This window comes from Telmatherina bonti, assembly GCF_933228915.1.
Source record: "Telmatherina bonti genome assembly, chromosome: 23".
In the NCBI taxonomy this organism is placed as follows: Eukaryota; Metazoa; Chordata; class Actinopteri; order Atheriniformes; family Telmatherinidae; genus Telmatherina; species Telmatherina bonti.
This window is the reverse complement of record NC_136632.1, coordinates 10,733,590-10,750,507: the sequence shown is the minus strand read 5'-3', so window position 1 is coordinate 10,750,507 and position 16,918 is coordinate 10,733,590. Positions and strand designations below refer to the sequence as shown.

The following is a 16,918-nucleotide window of genomic DNA, read 5'->3' as shown; positions in this document are numbered from 1 at the left end:
GAACAAACCTTTACAACCGCACAGGATAAATAGTCTGATATGAGCACACACACACACAGACTCAGATATATGCTTATATACAAAGAAATAATCATGCCCCTCATGAAAATAGTGAATGCACACACTGATGACCAAACTAATGATTTAACACCTGGCAAAACACAAAACCTGATCCTTTGGTTACAACTTCAACACACACACCTCTGTGATAACTCCCGCAAATCTCAGAGGAGTTGACAGAGGATGCGCTTACATCACGTTACCAAAGCCACAGGCAGAGTGAGGGGATTGGATGAAAGGATGGTGACTCAACCTCCCTCCCTTGCCTTTCTCTGTCTCACCAGAATCTAACTCCTTCTCCTCCCCACAGAAGTGTTTCTCAGCTTGTCATGTGCAACTTTTTGAACAACGGGGTGCAAACTGAGGCATGTGCACGGACAACGACACGAGGTGTAGAGAGGTGTAGTGAAATCTACATTTACAAATGGAGTTATCTTCAAGGTGCTGAAGAGAAATGGAAATAAATGCAGCCTACACCGGGTAAATGTGCAGACCTTTTAAATCAGCGGAGCCTACCTTAAGTTAACCTAGTTTCTGAGCCCTCTTGAGCGGCCCTGGTGGAAGCACACGCTAAATCATTCATAGTGGAGAGACAGGGGAAAAACATGTTCCTGAGTGTGTGAAAGAGGGGAAGAAATATGAATGCAAAGTGCTCCACTTTCTACTGCTGAGTGTTTACATGGTGATTTGTGCTTGTAACACACAGCCAAAAGAAATGGAAGTCCTGACATGTTGAGGCACTAAGTTGAAAATTTGATGACTTATTCAAACTTTAATAATATCAGAGAAGATGACCCTCTTGTCTTTACCTAATCAACCCAAAATCAATGTCAGTGCCTAACAGTTAATTATATTAGATATAACCTGTACAGAGAATTGTTATACAAGTTAAAAGGGGTAGCTGAGTTTAGTTGAACCATCTTTAACCTTTAGCCAACAGGAACCTCCCCTGGGTTGTTCTCAAGATAAAATCTTGTACAATCAGCTAGATGTTTCATATTTTAACTACTATTGCACATGATTGTTACCAGAATCTTACTGGTAAATCTCAGTGATCAGGATGACACACAAAAGGTCAATAATGTTTTGGCAATGAAGCCATTTAAGGCTTTGAAAGAAAGCAATAAGATGTTAAAATCAGTACAAAATCTAACAGGAAATCAGCGAGGCGATGCAAGCCCAGGAGGGATGTTCTTGTAGCTTCTTGTCCCAATCATGAGACTAGCTGTAGCCTTCTGGATTAACGACAGACACTATGGTTAGACTGAAATATTACTCCAAAAGCCCCTACAGCCTGGATGATATCTGATGGACTCAGAACAAACAGGACTAAAAGAATTTAGTGGAACAAACAGAAAGGAGCTTAAACCCATTCAGGGTTAAATGCAAGAAAAGGAAGGCAAATGATTGGCAATACAGCAGGGATTTGTGGGTTTTACTGGCATTCAAAGCAGAGTTTCACCAGTGTAAAACCAGCAATATTTCTTTGAATTAGCTAATTGATCTAAAGGGTAACAACTGAACTACTGAACACTGGCATGGATAAACAAAAAGGTTCTGATGGAGAGAGAAGAGGATAATATAGCAAGAGACAAACCCTGATTTCATCCAAAGACTCTAAATGATGCAGGAAGATGTTGTGATTGACGGTACCAACAGCATCCATTTCAGCAGGGGTCATGGTTGTCCCTGTTTGAAGTGCAGTAAAACCTGGCTAGAGGCTGTGAAAATAAAACATTCTTAAATTAAAGTAGGGATGACTTTCTAATGACAAAAAGGACATTTCAGCTATTTGTCTGGCATTTCTGAAGATAAGAGTTGATGAACAATGATGTGTTTAAACAGCCAGGAAATGAACTTGACTACTGACTGCTCTGCACAACCAGAAGCACCTCCTGTCAAACACAGTTCAATACAACAAGCTTTGCTTTTGACCCAGATTTAAAAACAAAAAGCAAAGATTAATCTGATTTGTTCTTTTGTAACCCACTCCCATACTGGAAAATATGTTTTTTTTATTTAATATTTCAGTCATCTGCAGCTCCAGCACACTGTAGATCTAATCTGCAGTGTAAAACAGTTCATATTACATGTCTTTATATTATCTGTACAGCTAAGAGCAGTAGCAGTAGTAGTAGTAGTAGTAGTAGTAGTAGTAGTAGTAGTAGTAGTAGTAGTAGTAGTAGTAGAAGAGTAGTCGTTATGGTGACCCAATTGGGCTGTGCAGTGGTTTGGTGGCAGGCGCTGTCTTCTCAGACAGAGAATGTTTGTTGGTTAAAATCTCAGCTGGGGTCTCTCTGTGTGGACCTTGTATGTTCTCCATGTGCATGTATGAGTTCTATCGGGCTTCTTTTCATTGTTCAAAAAAATCCACGTTAGGTTAACTGGCTAAACAAAATTGGCCTCAGGAATGAGTAAGTGTTGTTGTTTGCTCGATTCATCTCTGTGATGAACAGAGGACATATCCAAGATGTACCCAGCTGATATTGGCTCTGCTTAGGTCTGACTTGGATTAAGCAGGTAACTGATAAGATAACCTGCTGAAATCCTCTCTACATACCTGTGTATGAAACAGAAAAATTGGGAATACTGCACCTGATACAGAGACAAAGATGGAGCCACAAGAAAAATGCAGATATGATGCATGTTGCATATTAAGTGTTGCTATTTCGTTAAAAAAAAGTGCTGGTGCACACTAGAGATTAGTTTTTAACAACATTGATGATACAGTACTGCTTTTTGTTTTTTGCTACTGCTTGGATTGGACATTGATTTTCCCTTTTTCAATCCGGGAGGAATAACTGTGAAATATTTATTTGCAATTCTCAATAAAAGTAAATAAAAACTGTTATTTATTATTAAAGGATTCATAGAAGAATAAAAAAAAAAAAAAATTGTTTGCAAAATTTCCATTCTGCCACAGAAGAGGTATACTGGATTTGGATCAACAAGAGCTTTCTGGAGTTGTTTTTCTCTTCTGATGCCCGTCTCCTCTTCTCTCTTAGGTCTCCTTTCGCCTTTGTTGTTATTTTTCTGTTTCACCTGTTCTCAACCTTTCACCTCACCCTTGTGTTTCTCCATCTAACTCTCATCCCACCACCCCCTCCTCGCTCTGTTTCTCCCGCCTTCAGGAGGTTCCTCTTCCATCTGTCTGGCTGTGATAAATTTGGCATCTTTCAAAACAAATCGGCTTGGCCAAATTAATGAGACTCTCCGATGGGATAAACTTTAACTGAGTTTGTGAGAGCATGTGTACATGAAATGAATCATAATCTGTCAACCGTTTATCTTGCAGAGATGGATAATGTGTTGCAGGGAAGCACAACACACAAGATTGCTTTCACACACTGAGATTCTCAGACACGAGTGCAGATCAGGGTCAGAGATGAACCCGTTCTTCAACAACTCCTGATGTGTCTTAGTCTACATTAAATCACATATTCCAAAAAAAAGACGTCAGAAATGATGGATGGGAACTGATATAATAGTAATATTACAAATAGAAAAGCATCACTTTTATTTATATCAGTGCAGTTTCATATCATATTGCAAGTAAATACTGATGACATTCTGTCACTCCAAAAAATGTAAAGGTATTTGATAACTTTCAGGTTGTAAAGAAGCCGTAACCTGTGATATTATGTATTTTATCTCCATGACTGAAGTTTGGTGATGAAGTAATACCTTTATGGATTGATTGAACACCACAGATTTTTCTAGTTTAGTTCAGAAAACTGGTCATAAGATGTTATTTTCAGTCTGAGTTATATTAATTATCTGTCCCTCTTAATGTTGCTGTAGTACACAATAATACAGTCCTTTTAATACAGTAAAACCATTGACTGTTACAGTGTAGGTTCTTCATCATTCAGATCATCCTCCAAACCTCTAAATTTTTTACTTAAAAAGCAACTGAACTTGTTTTCTTGGCAGAGAATCAAGAAAAAAGGAATCAAAGCACTTAGGCAACCCATGGACTCTAAGTTTTAGAGAAAAAACATTTAATGGATTGTGTAAAAATAGACAAAAGCAGCAGAAAGGTGGGAAATACTTTTTTTTTTCTGGAAGGATTACTTTTCCAGAAAGTCTTTTTCATTAGATTGCTGAATCTGCCAACTGACAGCACGCATACGACCAGACTGAATTTAATTTATTGGGATGAGGAGCATAATATGGATATAATAGATAAAAATGACTAAAGTCTTTAAAATATAAGCTGTTTGGAGTAAAAAAAAAAAAAAAAAGATTGTTAAAAGAGGAATCAACATTGACTATTTGAGAAAAATAACCTTAAAACTGGTCAGGAAGAGGCTGATACTGGGCTGATAAAAAAAAAAAAAAAAAAAAAAAAAAGATGAATGGGAAGAAATCCACCTCTAATTGTTTGGATAAACCACAAACACTTCCTGTGTGAGCGCTGCCTTATGTAAGAACTTGTGATGCCCAACTTGCCTGGCTAGATCTTGCGTTAATACAAAGCCTTAGGTCAATTCATCTTCACTGACTTTCACCCAATAACATAGTAAATTACAGTGCAAAGAGGCGGCAGGGCTGCAAGCAAAGACAGAGAAAGAGAGAGCGAGAAAAAGATGAGATGGAGGAGAAGAAGAAGAAAAAATGGGGGTGGCAACAGTAATCCATATAAGGCAACTAATAATGAATGCAGCAGACTGAGTTTGAATTCATACATCATCAGGACTAGAGGCAACAGACAGCGAGAACTGCAGGGATTTAATCATGCCTCCAAGATAATAAATAAACCAATATTCCTGTAGCTACGTATTGAAATGATCTGACAGCCAAATGCTGGGTCGCATAAGAGCCAACTAAGTTAAAAATACGCTTTCTTGCTTTAAACCATCGCCACTAATCATCTTTCGGGGCACGTATTTCCTGATTCATTGATGGAACAGACCAGGCCATAAAGGCTGCCTTGGCAGGAAGTGCTGGCGCGTCCGGTTGATGCCCACGCCAGCAGCCGTCTTTGCCAAATGCAAAGAGAGACCAAACAGCAGACATATTGCTTAGAGGACCAATAATATTAAGCTCACCTTGCATTCTTCACTGGTCTGAGGAAATGTCAGTCACAACTTATAAACTTAATCAAACTAAATATTTAATTCACTGCATCATTTAGCATGTCATACTGGAACATTTCTGACAACCACCGATTGATTATTTTTTGGGTTTTTCCGCCAATGAACAACATTATATAGGAAGAGAGCAGCCATCATGCTAGTTAGGAGCAGAGGTCAGGTTATGAGTTTGATGATCCGTAGTGTGAGGGATTTTCTTGTTCTTTTCATTCAGCTCGGATTGCTTTTAGGTTACATCACAGACAGCTGCCATTACATCTGCTGCAAGCAGGGAGGTTACTAGAAAAAACAAAGTAAGAATTGAAGCATGGAAATACGAGAGCTGGACGTGAAACACGTGTTGCCTTGTGTGCAGAGCTGAAAGGTGCATAAGATGGGATCATTTATGGTGAGAAGACCACAAATAAGATACTTACCGATAGTTTAAAAGCTGTCAAATGTGAAAAAAAAGTGACAAAAATAAAAACAGAATCTCAATTTGCATCAGATATCCAATATTCTAAATGGTCACTGAGCCTGGTGCTGAATTATTTGCATCCCTGAGCAGCTAACCCTTTCCACTGAACTTTGTACTCTGGAGGGGAGAAGCAGACTAATTATAGGACTAATTACCCTTTTGTGATAAACAAACACACACACACAGAAAAATACACGCACACTAACAGCCATTACTATGACTGATTTAGATATTTCTTTAAAAAAAAATAACCTTAAAAGAGATAATCTGCATGTGGAAAAGCAATTTGAACCATCACTGTTATTCTCCTCATTCTAGCCAATAACCTTCCATAAATACCTCTGAACAGCATGTCCTGAAGAGCTGCTGACAACTAAAATAGATTTGTTTTCCAAGAACTATATTTATGACATAAAGCCTGTCCAGTTCCTGCATGTTGACAGGAAACCAGAGAACTCATTTTAAAGTTTTATTGGTGTATGTATGCTGGGCAGCTGACCAGTGTGGCTTACAGCATTAACTGGCCTGTGGTAATACTTGGATAACCTGGTCTGTGTAATAAAGTCTTGACTGGTAAATGTAAGGGCTGGATGGGGCTAAAACCACATTAAAAAGACAGCTTTGTTACATTTTCTGTGGTTACATGTTGGTTTCATGTACAAATCTTAAAAGAAAATAAATATATCTATTTGTCTGCGCAGCATTCACGCACCTTAACTACTCTCAAAGTTTTGTTTTTTTTTGCCAAACATTGCAAACATTGGTCCATTTACACTCCCAGCTGAAAGGCTCACTTGAGTCATGTTACTGGCTGCATGATTAATATAAAACTTAAATAATCCTGGGTTTTCACCAAAGTTGAGGCCAGAAAGATTAAATTGTGAAAAAAGTTGATTTCAGGATTTCAATGAACCCCTTAATATCTGGTCTTTCAAATTTGCACCAAACCACTTTTGGCCTTTAGTAAATTACTTTACATCTAGTGATAGAGTTTTAGTCACTATTATTTATGTATTTATTTCTGTATTTTATGATATAACTGCTATTAATTTATCTAATTTTAAATCGTGCTTCATAATATTCTTGTATTTTTATTTCTATTATATTTTTCCTGTTTTTTAATTTGCATTATCAATTCTATTAAACTGTAAATCAGGTGTTAAAGGGTTAAAGTTGCTAATCCTGCAGGTGATCTACAAACAATGCACTGATCTGTGAAGTCAGATAGCTAAGTCAATTAATCCTTCCATCAATTTTCTTTTGCTTATTCAGGGTCAGATCACAGATCACATCTCTCTCCTGAGTGTCACCTTGCAGCTCCTCGGTGCTTGAGTAATGCATCCTACCAGATACTGGGCCACCTTAGTCGCCTATACTTTCAATACAGAGGTGCATGCGCTTTACTCCAAACTCCTCCTGATGTAAAAACTCCTTACCTCATTTCTAAGGCTGAGCCCTTCCCTTCTCAGGCTAAACCTATTTCAGCTGCATTCAATTATGACCAAAATCTTGTGACCAAATACAAGGACTGGAATGGAAATGGACCAGTCCTTCCTCACTACCATGGACCAGTCCAACACCCTTTCCAGTTAAGAACCAGATTGGATTTTATCCACACTGGTTCATATTTAGCGTTCCAGTGCAGGAGCGTATTTCAGCGATTACCAAAACAGTCGACCAAGAGTGGTACAAAAACAAAACAAACAAGCAAACAATTGTAAAGTCACAAGCAAACAGGTCTGCTAACAGACAGCAAAGGTGTGCCTTTTTTCTAGACACAACAATTCTTCAGTACATCAGCGACTTTTATTTCCAGTCATGTAATATTTTAAAGTGTTTAAGAAGAGTTACAATCAGAAATAACTAATCTAATTAATAAACTTCCATTTTCACATAAGTAAAATATATCTGTTTCAAATTTCTAATGGTTTTTCATGTTCAGGACCATGGATAGTGCATGAGTTTGATCATCAATCACATTACCCCTCTCTTGATATCTCCTAACCCACCATCAGGCTGGCTGTCCCGGATCTATTTGAGCTGTGGTGGTAAGATGAAATGTTACAGCTTCCTGGCTCTGCAGAGGTTTTCCTTATAGGCACAATCCAAACAGAATGTGATGAGAAATTCCATCACATTATAGGCACACAAGTCAATACAGTGATAAAATTATGTGTAACCTGTGTAACTTCCAGCACATAATAATGCAACAACTAATCAATCAATAGAGGAATAATTCATTGTCTTTGATCGAGGTAATGCAAATATAAAAAACCCCAGCTAGCTAATAATGGTATTAAAAGGGTTAAAAGATAGCAGAAAAATTAAAAGTTTATATTCAATTAATCAGCAACAGAAAGAGGTCTCCGATTTCTGATGGGAACACGTTTGTTTGTTTATTTCGATCCCCATTAGCTCCTGACATAGCAGTTGCCATTTTCAACATGATCCTGAGTTATTCAGAGTTAAAGGACATGGACGGTAGATTAAAGGTAGATTTAACAAAAAGAATTAGACTGGGCATAAAACAAGATGGTGAACTGTATTTTTAACTTTTTTGAAAACACACATTGTCTCTTCTCACTTTAGATCATGTTGGATGTCACCATAAACAAAAAAAAACAAGAAAAAAAATATGTTCATCTGCAGAAAATCTGTTTTTTTTTTTATGCATATTTCATAATTTGCCTAAAACAAGCTCTGTGATCATGATTTTCATCAAAAAGCACTCAAGTTTTTGCTTTAGGAAAAACAATCAAGGTTTGGCATGAACTAAAATAACTCTGTAAGCTCCTTAAAGCACCAGCAAATCTGTTGTTTATTTATATATATATTAAAAAAAAAAAAAGTTTTGGAGCTTTAACCGTTTATAGAGCAGTCAATAGAATACATTAAAATGAGAAATTTTAACCTAAAATTGTCGTTCTGGTATGTACCAAGACCTCCATTCTGTTGTTACATTAACAAAAAAAAATAGTTTCATGCTGAATATGAAAGAAAACAAAGTGATTAAAACTAGTCATAAAGGGTTGAGGTTCAGGCTTTTAGGCACCATTTACCTTCAGGAACATCGAGGTTAAAATTCCATTTCTAACAGGAGCTGATAAATTGCTCGAGAACACTTAAAAAATTCCAGCTGTAAGCATTAAATCTCCTTAATCTGTTTGATGGACAACCTATGTTCCAACCATATGAGCAAAACTATCAAAGTGAAAGTGATACAGTCAGAAAACAAGTGACTTCCAGTCCACTGGAGTAAACACCTGGATCAAAAGTGCCCTGCTGCACAGTCCCAGTGCCTGGCTGGTTTCATTCCTTATGGAAAACACCCTCTTCTCATTTAAACACTGCCAACTGAGCCAAGTGATTCACATGCTCATTAACAGCACAATGTGTGTGTGTCTACAATGATTCACTCCATGTAAGAATGCAGCCAAGTAATTATATGCTGTCTGCAAACAAATGCAGAATCCCCAACCAGTCCATACCCCCCCCCCCCCCCACACCCCCCCCCCCCCCACACCCCTTCACAACTCATCATGTGTCTTTCAGAGAACATAACAACAACAATAAGATGAATGACGCTGCATTGGTTTAAATCCGTTTTTTGAGGATTTGCCCGAACCTTCACCTATAACCCTTTTTCATTTGGGGGAAAAACAATAATCTTTGACCTCCTGTGGATCATATTTTTCTCCTGACAGTGAGAATAATACAAGCAGACACTCTAAAACATGTGTGGACGGATATCCATATGCACTTCCTTTCTACACACACAAAGCCCGCCGTTACGACAGATGCCACGGGGAATGGAATGAAAATGAAAGACGAGGAGGGGGGTAGAAAAAAAAAAAAGGAAAAACAAGTGGAGGGAAGAGAAAAGCCCATGTGGCAGAGGGAGATTCTCATCTTCACTGAAATCAGCAGATCCCTCTCTCCGCCTTCCATCAACCTCATCTGCCTTCTCTCTCTCTCTCTCTCTACCTTTTGCTTTTATGACCATCCTTTTCTCTATTTCCCACTCCCACCTCCCTCTCGATTTCCCCTCATCCCTCCCTCCGCTTTCACTCTTTCGTATTAACTCTCGCTCTGTATTCCACCTCCCTCGTCCTCTCTCTGTCACTGTAGGAGAGCTGCAGGCAGACAGAGGCAGCATACACTAATGTTACTATATTTGACAAGGCACACACACTCACACATTCTCCTGCCACATGAACAACTGCACACACATGAAAAAGAAGTAGAAGAGGAGGGGGCACCAACGCTTTAAGACACACACATATGCACAAGCACACACACGAACGCGCCGACGCGTGCTGAGTGCTGGAATCACAAACATAGGGACACACAGAACGGGGCAGCGCATGACGCCAGCAACCCAACACGGTTGTCTCCCTTTCTCTCTAGCAGACACACTCACCCCCCCTTTCTCACATACACTCACGCCTCTCAGACACACGCCAGTGCACACGCCAGCGAGCAGGACAGCGCTGGACGTATCATTCATATAGGGAAAAGATCAGAAGAAAAGGATGAACCAACTCTATCCCTCTCCCTCGCTCTCTCTAAGGATCTTATCCTCTCTTCCACGCGTGTGTCTCTAAGCCTCTCTTCACCTCGTTTTTACAATCCCTCTTTTTTTTTTTTTTTTAAATAAAATCCCTCCTTTTTCACAATTCATTGGTGGGCTGAAGGGAAGCTGGGAGGGATTGTCTCTACACAGAAAGAAGGAATATATTCTTACATTATTCCTTTGACCGGAATCTTGAATGTATGGATTTCTTGAACTGAAGGAGTGACCATTTTCTTTCTTTTTTTGTCCCTTAAAAGCTTTTGATCTTTTGTTTTTAAACAATATTTTTGGATGGAAGGCTGATGGCAGGACGATATAAGACCAGCGCTGACTGATATAGATTTATATATATATATATACATATATATATATATATATATATGTACATATATATATATATATATGTATATATTTATAAATGGTCAAAAGGTAAGTCTATTCTAACTCACAATTTCAACAAAGCAGCCTTTAATCTCAGTTTATGACCAAATTTAAAGATGTATCAAGTTATAAGTCGCATAAAGTGGACTATGGAGTCATAATTGCATTTTTTCCCTATAGCTTACAATAGTTGGTATTTCTAAGATGTTCATATGTACACAGTAAATGTTTCCTTTTAGCTGTCTGGACATACACAACGTGCACATTGTCAGAAATGTGTTGCTTTGGGATTTGAGACTGAGCTTGCAAAAGCAGGGGAAAAGGAGCAACATGAGACGTGAGGATGAACTCTAAATTTTCAAGTCTAAACCTCTGACATCATACCGGAGACTAGTACTGACACTGCTTTTGCCTTCATTCCTTCCACAGGAACTTGTTCAAAATCAAGTTTCCAGAAAGTGTTTGGGTGCTCATTAAAAACATAAAATCCAACTCTTGATGGACAGTCTTGTGGGATCAAGACTAATTATGGTTAATACGCGGCAAGCACCGTTTCTCTGGTGTATTTATAGCTAATGTAAATATGCCTGAAGCACAAACAACAGCCCCCATTCAGCCTAGCCATCAGAGTGAAACTCATCTAGTGGAAATGCAAGAGAAATTTTGTGTAAATTCAGTTCTGTAGGCTACTTTATGGTTTGAATTCGGCCTCACATAAAATATCTGTACATTAGAACGGCATATAATAGTCTAACTGGTCTAACAGTGACTGTGATATTACGGCATTTAATCAGGATTTGGTTGAATTTCAAATGCCTCTGCAATGAATGCAGGTTTTAATCAGTTCCACCTGGCATCAATGGAAACATTACATCTGGGTGTACGTGGAAACCTTTTTCTGAGAATGATGCAATGAGGGCAACAAAATCTTTTTATCTTTCTTTACAGAAACACACTTCTACCAGCTGTAAGGTCTCATATGAAGGCTGTGAGACTAAGAGCAACAACTTATGCACAAAAGAGGTGATTGATTGATTTTTGCTCTCTCTCTCTCTCTTTTTGCCTTTAAACTGTTATTTAAACAGCCTGAAGCTGACTGATTCACCTGCTGGGTGATCATCACCTTATAATCTCACACTGTAGGAGATGGAGTAATGTTATTCTTGTTGTCATAGTAACATAAGTGCTCTCTGGGAAGTGTAGGTACACTGGGCAAGTATGTTTTAGCTTTTAGTCTACTTCATTGGTTGCATGCTAGGTGGAAAATGTTATTTGCATTTCATTGTGTACCGGCATGTAAAAAAAACCACTTTGAACATGTTATGTTTGATATTAAAGGTGTACAAAATACATAATTCAGTATCAACAAAGCCTGTAATGACATAAACTTATGGATTGGCTTATCTGTGGTTAATTGCATTGTAATTGTAACGCAGCAGTAAAGACAATTTCATAAACCTCCCATAATTTGATTTACTTAATTTATTTTGTTAAATTTTATTGACAATCCTTCAGAGCTTCTTAGTCAGACTAGTTTCTTTCATTTTTGATAACACCAAATTCATTGTGCTGCTGTTTTTACCTCGTCCACAACACTTTGTCCACTCTAAAACGGTTTTAGATCGTGTGATGTAAGAGTGATTAACTTGCCAGGACTGCAGAGTGATTATACGATGATGCTGTGAGTGTGAAGCCTCGTCAACCTAATGCCCCCGAAGCCTTTTTTTTGTCTCTCTACATTGTCTGGCCATCTGTCAAATGGATGCCTTTTGACAAAATTCCTGAGAAAACAATTATGATCGCTAACTGATTGTATGGTTAGTGCAACAATTTGGCATGTCTAATGAGAAACATGGCTGCCACCTCGGGCCAGCCTGATGGCTTTTGTAAGACCGTTCATTAACTCACTAAATACATTCAAGTTGGAACAGATTTAATCAATTTGGTTGATATTATGGATGTTTTCCAAGCTACGGGATTTTTGTCTGACTGACTTAATACCAGCAATAATATAAATTGTATTATAACACCACTGTACCAAGACTCAATCAGGACATTATGTATGGATAAAGTACTAAACAGTGTGGTTAATTAAACGAGCTGTTAGCTGGAAAATCTAATTTGCTGTGATGCTAAGACATGTAGCGTGTTGTCTCTAACTAAATAACACAAGGCTGAAAAACATTTAATTTCACTTCAGTCTAAGCACTTCTTAGTGGGCCTGAGTCTCATATTAAACTATCAAAGGAGACAACTGCTAAGGATATGAACAGGTTCATGTTTATGTACAGTGTTCACACCCAGCAGCTCACCAATCACAGTTGGTGGTAATATCTATGGACAAATTTTGCAGCATGTGCCTGTCAACACATACATGGTCTATTTGTCAAGCTACTGTTGGTATGGCACTGGCATTCGTTGAAGTGTGTGTGTGTGCTTCAGTCTTACACACACACACACACACACACACACACACAAACACTCACACATGTGCACACACTATGCCTGGTTTTTCTCCTCTCTTGTGAAAGAAAGACATTAAAAATTGATTAAGGGAGCTTGGCTGCAACTCCCTGCCCTTTGTTAGCCGCCATGATGGTTACACAAATGCAAAAATGAATGCATATATGAACTTTATTATATGACTTACAAATTTATGTTGCTTTTTCTAGTTGTTGTTTCTATGTGCTAAAAAAGGAAGCCATGTGTAGAGTTAAAAGTAAGTGATTTGGACCCATATTAAACCATTTATACACTCACACAACTGTTTTCACATATGAACACACCTCCTCTTATATTTGAAGAAATTTCCATTTGCAATTGTGCAAAATTTTAGCTTAGTCAAAGCATGTAGGCTTGTCAGAAGTGACATGAAATACTTGGGTTGACATGAGCAAACTCAGCAAAATTGTGCCTCCAGACACTTGTTTGTTTGTCCTGTCCTACTTGTTGGCCCTTCACAACACCATTGAACCCTATTGTAGAATCAGACTGTTGTGTGTCATTTCTGTGCAATAATATTTGTATTTCAAACTGAAATAATAAGAAGAGACTGTGCTGATAAACGAACGAACAAAACAATCATGAAAAGACTGAGAATGACAGGTATGAAAATTCAGGATAATGATCTCCCAGATAAAAAAAAAAAAAAAAATGCAATTTTCAAGCATGAACGAAAAAGAAATGGTCCTTATTTCACTTCTTGATTATCAAAATTGAGTTCTCAATATGATATGTGTAGAAGAAGAAAGCTGACCAAGCGCTTTGGTCTGGTTGCCTCTAATTACCTCAGCCCTCAGGAGAGCGGTTAAACTTTTAAGGAAATGCATATAAACTTATCGTCTGATGTCTCTGCAGTACCCTGTGGAATATAACTGCATGTTTAGAGGAGGGTGAAATAAAGAAAAGATAAGGGAATATAAAAAGGAGATGAAAGAGGAGAGGAGCTAAGAAGAGGGGAGGAGGTGTTATTTGACTCCTCACCAGGCGGAGCCACTCTGCCACCAGAGCATGTGTGTACACTGCTGGCCCATGTGTAGATTTGGATGCCCCTGTGCCTAAAAAAAAACAACATTCTGAGAATAGCTCACCACTACATCACCTCTTTAGCGTGACGGCAGCCAAGAGGAGCGGGAACACGTGGCGGCCGAGCTGATCTTCATCCCGTGTGGATGTTTGATGCAGACTCTGTGCTGTCAGTTTTGTTATGCGAAGAAAAAACCTGTAGCTTCATTTATCAGCATCAGCATCATAGAGTCAAACAACCTTCAACAGAGGCCCTTAAAACAGAATGTCACAGTCACAGGAAGCGTTACCATGGTAACCGAGAAATGAAGACAGCCTCATTGCAGAAGGGACAGGGGTTTTAGAGATGATTACGGTTGTTTAAGGGTGTATTCTTCTTCACCAATTATGTTTTTCTAAACCTAACCAAGAACAGAGTCAGCAGTAACACACATTTATACTTGTTGAACTGAAAGGCCTGTGACCTAATCCTTCATTAGCCATTCAACTTCTAAACTTGGAGATGACTAGTCCTAGTAGCTACTCTCAGCAAGATGCACCACCCTGTGCATGAAAAAGTACATTAAACCTGTATAGGTGGATTTAAATCCTATATGAAAGGGTAAAATGTGAGCACATGGACAAGTTTATATATGCATTATTTAACAGTTACAGCATTATTCCACTTAATAAAGGCAATTAAGTTTTATTACATGTACTGAAATTGCTTTGCTGAGTTGAATAACAACCAGTGTTCAGTTTTTAATCTTCTATGAATTCATTTAACATTTTCATACTAATGCGAGATGGTCAACATGAAAACCAAAGTAAAACTTTAAGCTCCAAATATATAAAATGACTTCAGGTATTTATTTTGCAACTGCTGCCGAATTATTGAATGTGGTGAATGCATATAAATGAGGAAATCAGAATGCTTTGTAAATTGTTGCACGATTGAGTAATCACTCATCGCACATCTCTTGAATAATATATCTAGTGTACAGTAAATTACATGCAGTTCAACAATGTCAATGCTGAATCAGCAGGAGAGTGAGTGTGCAGAGCATTAGTCCCACAAGACTAAAAGCAATCAAGTTCTTTTCTATATTTAATTAATATCATAGTTAATGTTTTGATATTGAATGTGACAATCAATTAAAGAGGGCCAGACAGAATTAGCCTCTTCTGTCTGAGTCTGTCTGAACTAAATGATCATGTCAGGACCTAAAGTAAAATTAAGAGAAGAATATTTAAGATAACTGAGGAATTCCTTCCTTTTTTTTTTTTCTTTAAATGAAACTCATCTGCTTTTTTAAGAGCAAGTGAAGTTTCCTGATGGACTCTTGACTGATGTGTCTGCAAAACATCCTCGATTTACGCTTCTGTTGCTTTGTCAAGAAGAAAAAAGGACTCGGAAGGAGAAACAAAATGAATTTAAGAGATAAAAAGTGAGAGCGCAGCATGCTGATAACCAAAGAAAAGAGAAATGATGGCGAGAAAGATGAACAACTGCTGGAGAGGATGATGTGAGAAAAGATATTTGGAGCAGAGGGATGTTTAGATTGTGGCAGGTGCTATTAAGTATAATTTTAACACAAATTACATTAAAAAAAAGCCACACATGCACTAATCCACTCACAAAATCCAAATGAAAAAAATTTTAATATTGACTTACTGCTTATTTTTACCTCGCCTCTATATGTGGGATTTCCTGTCCTACTTTTAGTTATCACCCATCCTTTTATCACTAGACCTCCTCACATGGTCATTTCTCCTACTTCATCTACTCTCCCTCCCATCCTCATTCCTCTCCTGTCTTGTCCTCTCCCCCCATTTCCATATTTAACCAGCTGTAAATAACCTCCTGACACTCCCAACAGATTGATGAGCGTTACTTTTGGAAGCGACTGCAGTGTCTGTCTGCGTGTATGCATGACAGTTTGCATAGAAAGTTGAACGTGGGCTGACCTTCTGTCTGCCCTCATCTATCATCTGACTGTGTGTTCATATTTCTTTTCCCTTCCCCGCATCATCCTACTTTGTTCTTAACATGCCCGCTTAAGATGGCACAGGTGCAGATTTGCATAATCACTGCAAATGCATCAACAAATGAGCACAAATGCAGCTTCATCTCTAGTCAGCTCAATGGGAAAAAAGAGCCTTGGCTTTTCCACGACAACAGCCGACTGCTGAACGCCACTGTAACCTGATTAGTACAATATTTCATACATTGCTGATCAGATGTTGATATTTGAAGGGGGAAAAGGTGTTTTTTTGCAGCAGTGCTCTTGCATTTCCAAACTAACAATGATTGCTCCCTGCGGGAGTGAGTCAACAGTCTGCATCCGTCGTGTTGTACTGAGGCTCAAACAAATCATCTTATGATAATTTCCACCTGGTAGAATTTATTTCATTGCTGTGACAGGACAAATCTTCTTTTCCTTGTGTCTACCTCACTGACACAACAAACTTATCACATGTAAAGGTCAGAACTGCAAGAAAAGAACAACAGATGAAAACTAAAGTTAAGCAGATCACTGTTGAAGAGCTTCAAGCTGGTTTGGGCTGAACAGAAGTGTCTTGTAAAACTCAAGCTGTAGTTATAAACTAATGATATGATGAAACTATCAGTAAAAAAGAAAAAGAAAAACTCCTTGTTCATCTTATATAATGTGCAGTAATCAAGGGACATTAAATTATGAAATAGACATCTGACAAATGGAAATATTGCATCAAAATCAGCAAAGTTACAGGTGATAAACAGAAACAACTTCAAATTCAGTCACACTTATTTAGCTTTCTTGCACGGACGCAGAGTTACTGTCTTTTTGTCGAGAATCACATCAT

General features: G+C 38.2%; 1 protein-coding gene across 1 annotated transcript in view; it reads right to left on the bottom strand.

The window, feature by feature from the left end:
* The window catches only part of cacna2d4a (calcium channel, voltage-dependent, alpha 2/delta subunit 4a), a gene marked incomplete at both ends in the record, with an annotated part of 86,673 nt that overhangs the window by 18,939 nt on the left and 50,816 nt on the right, over positions 1–16,918 (bottom strand). The gene's annotated exons all lie outside the window — the stretch shown is intronic.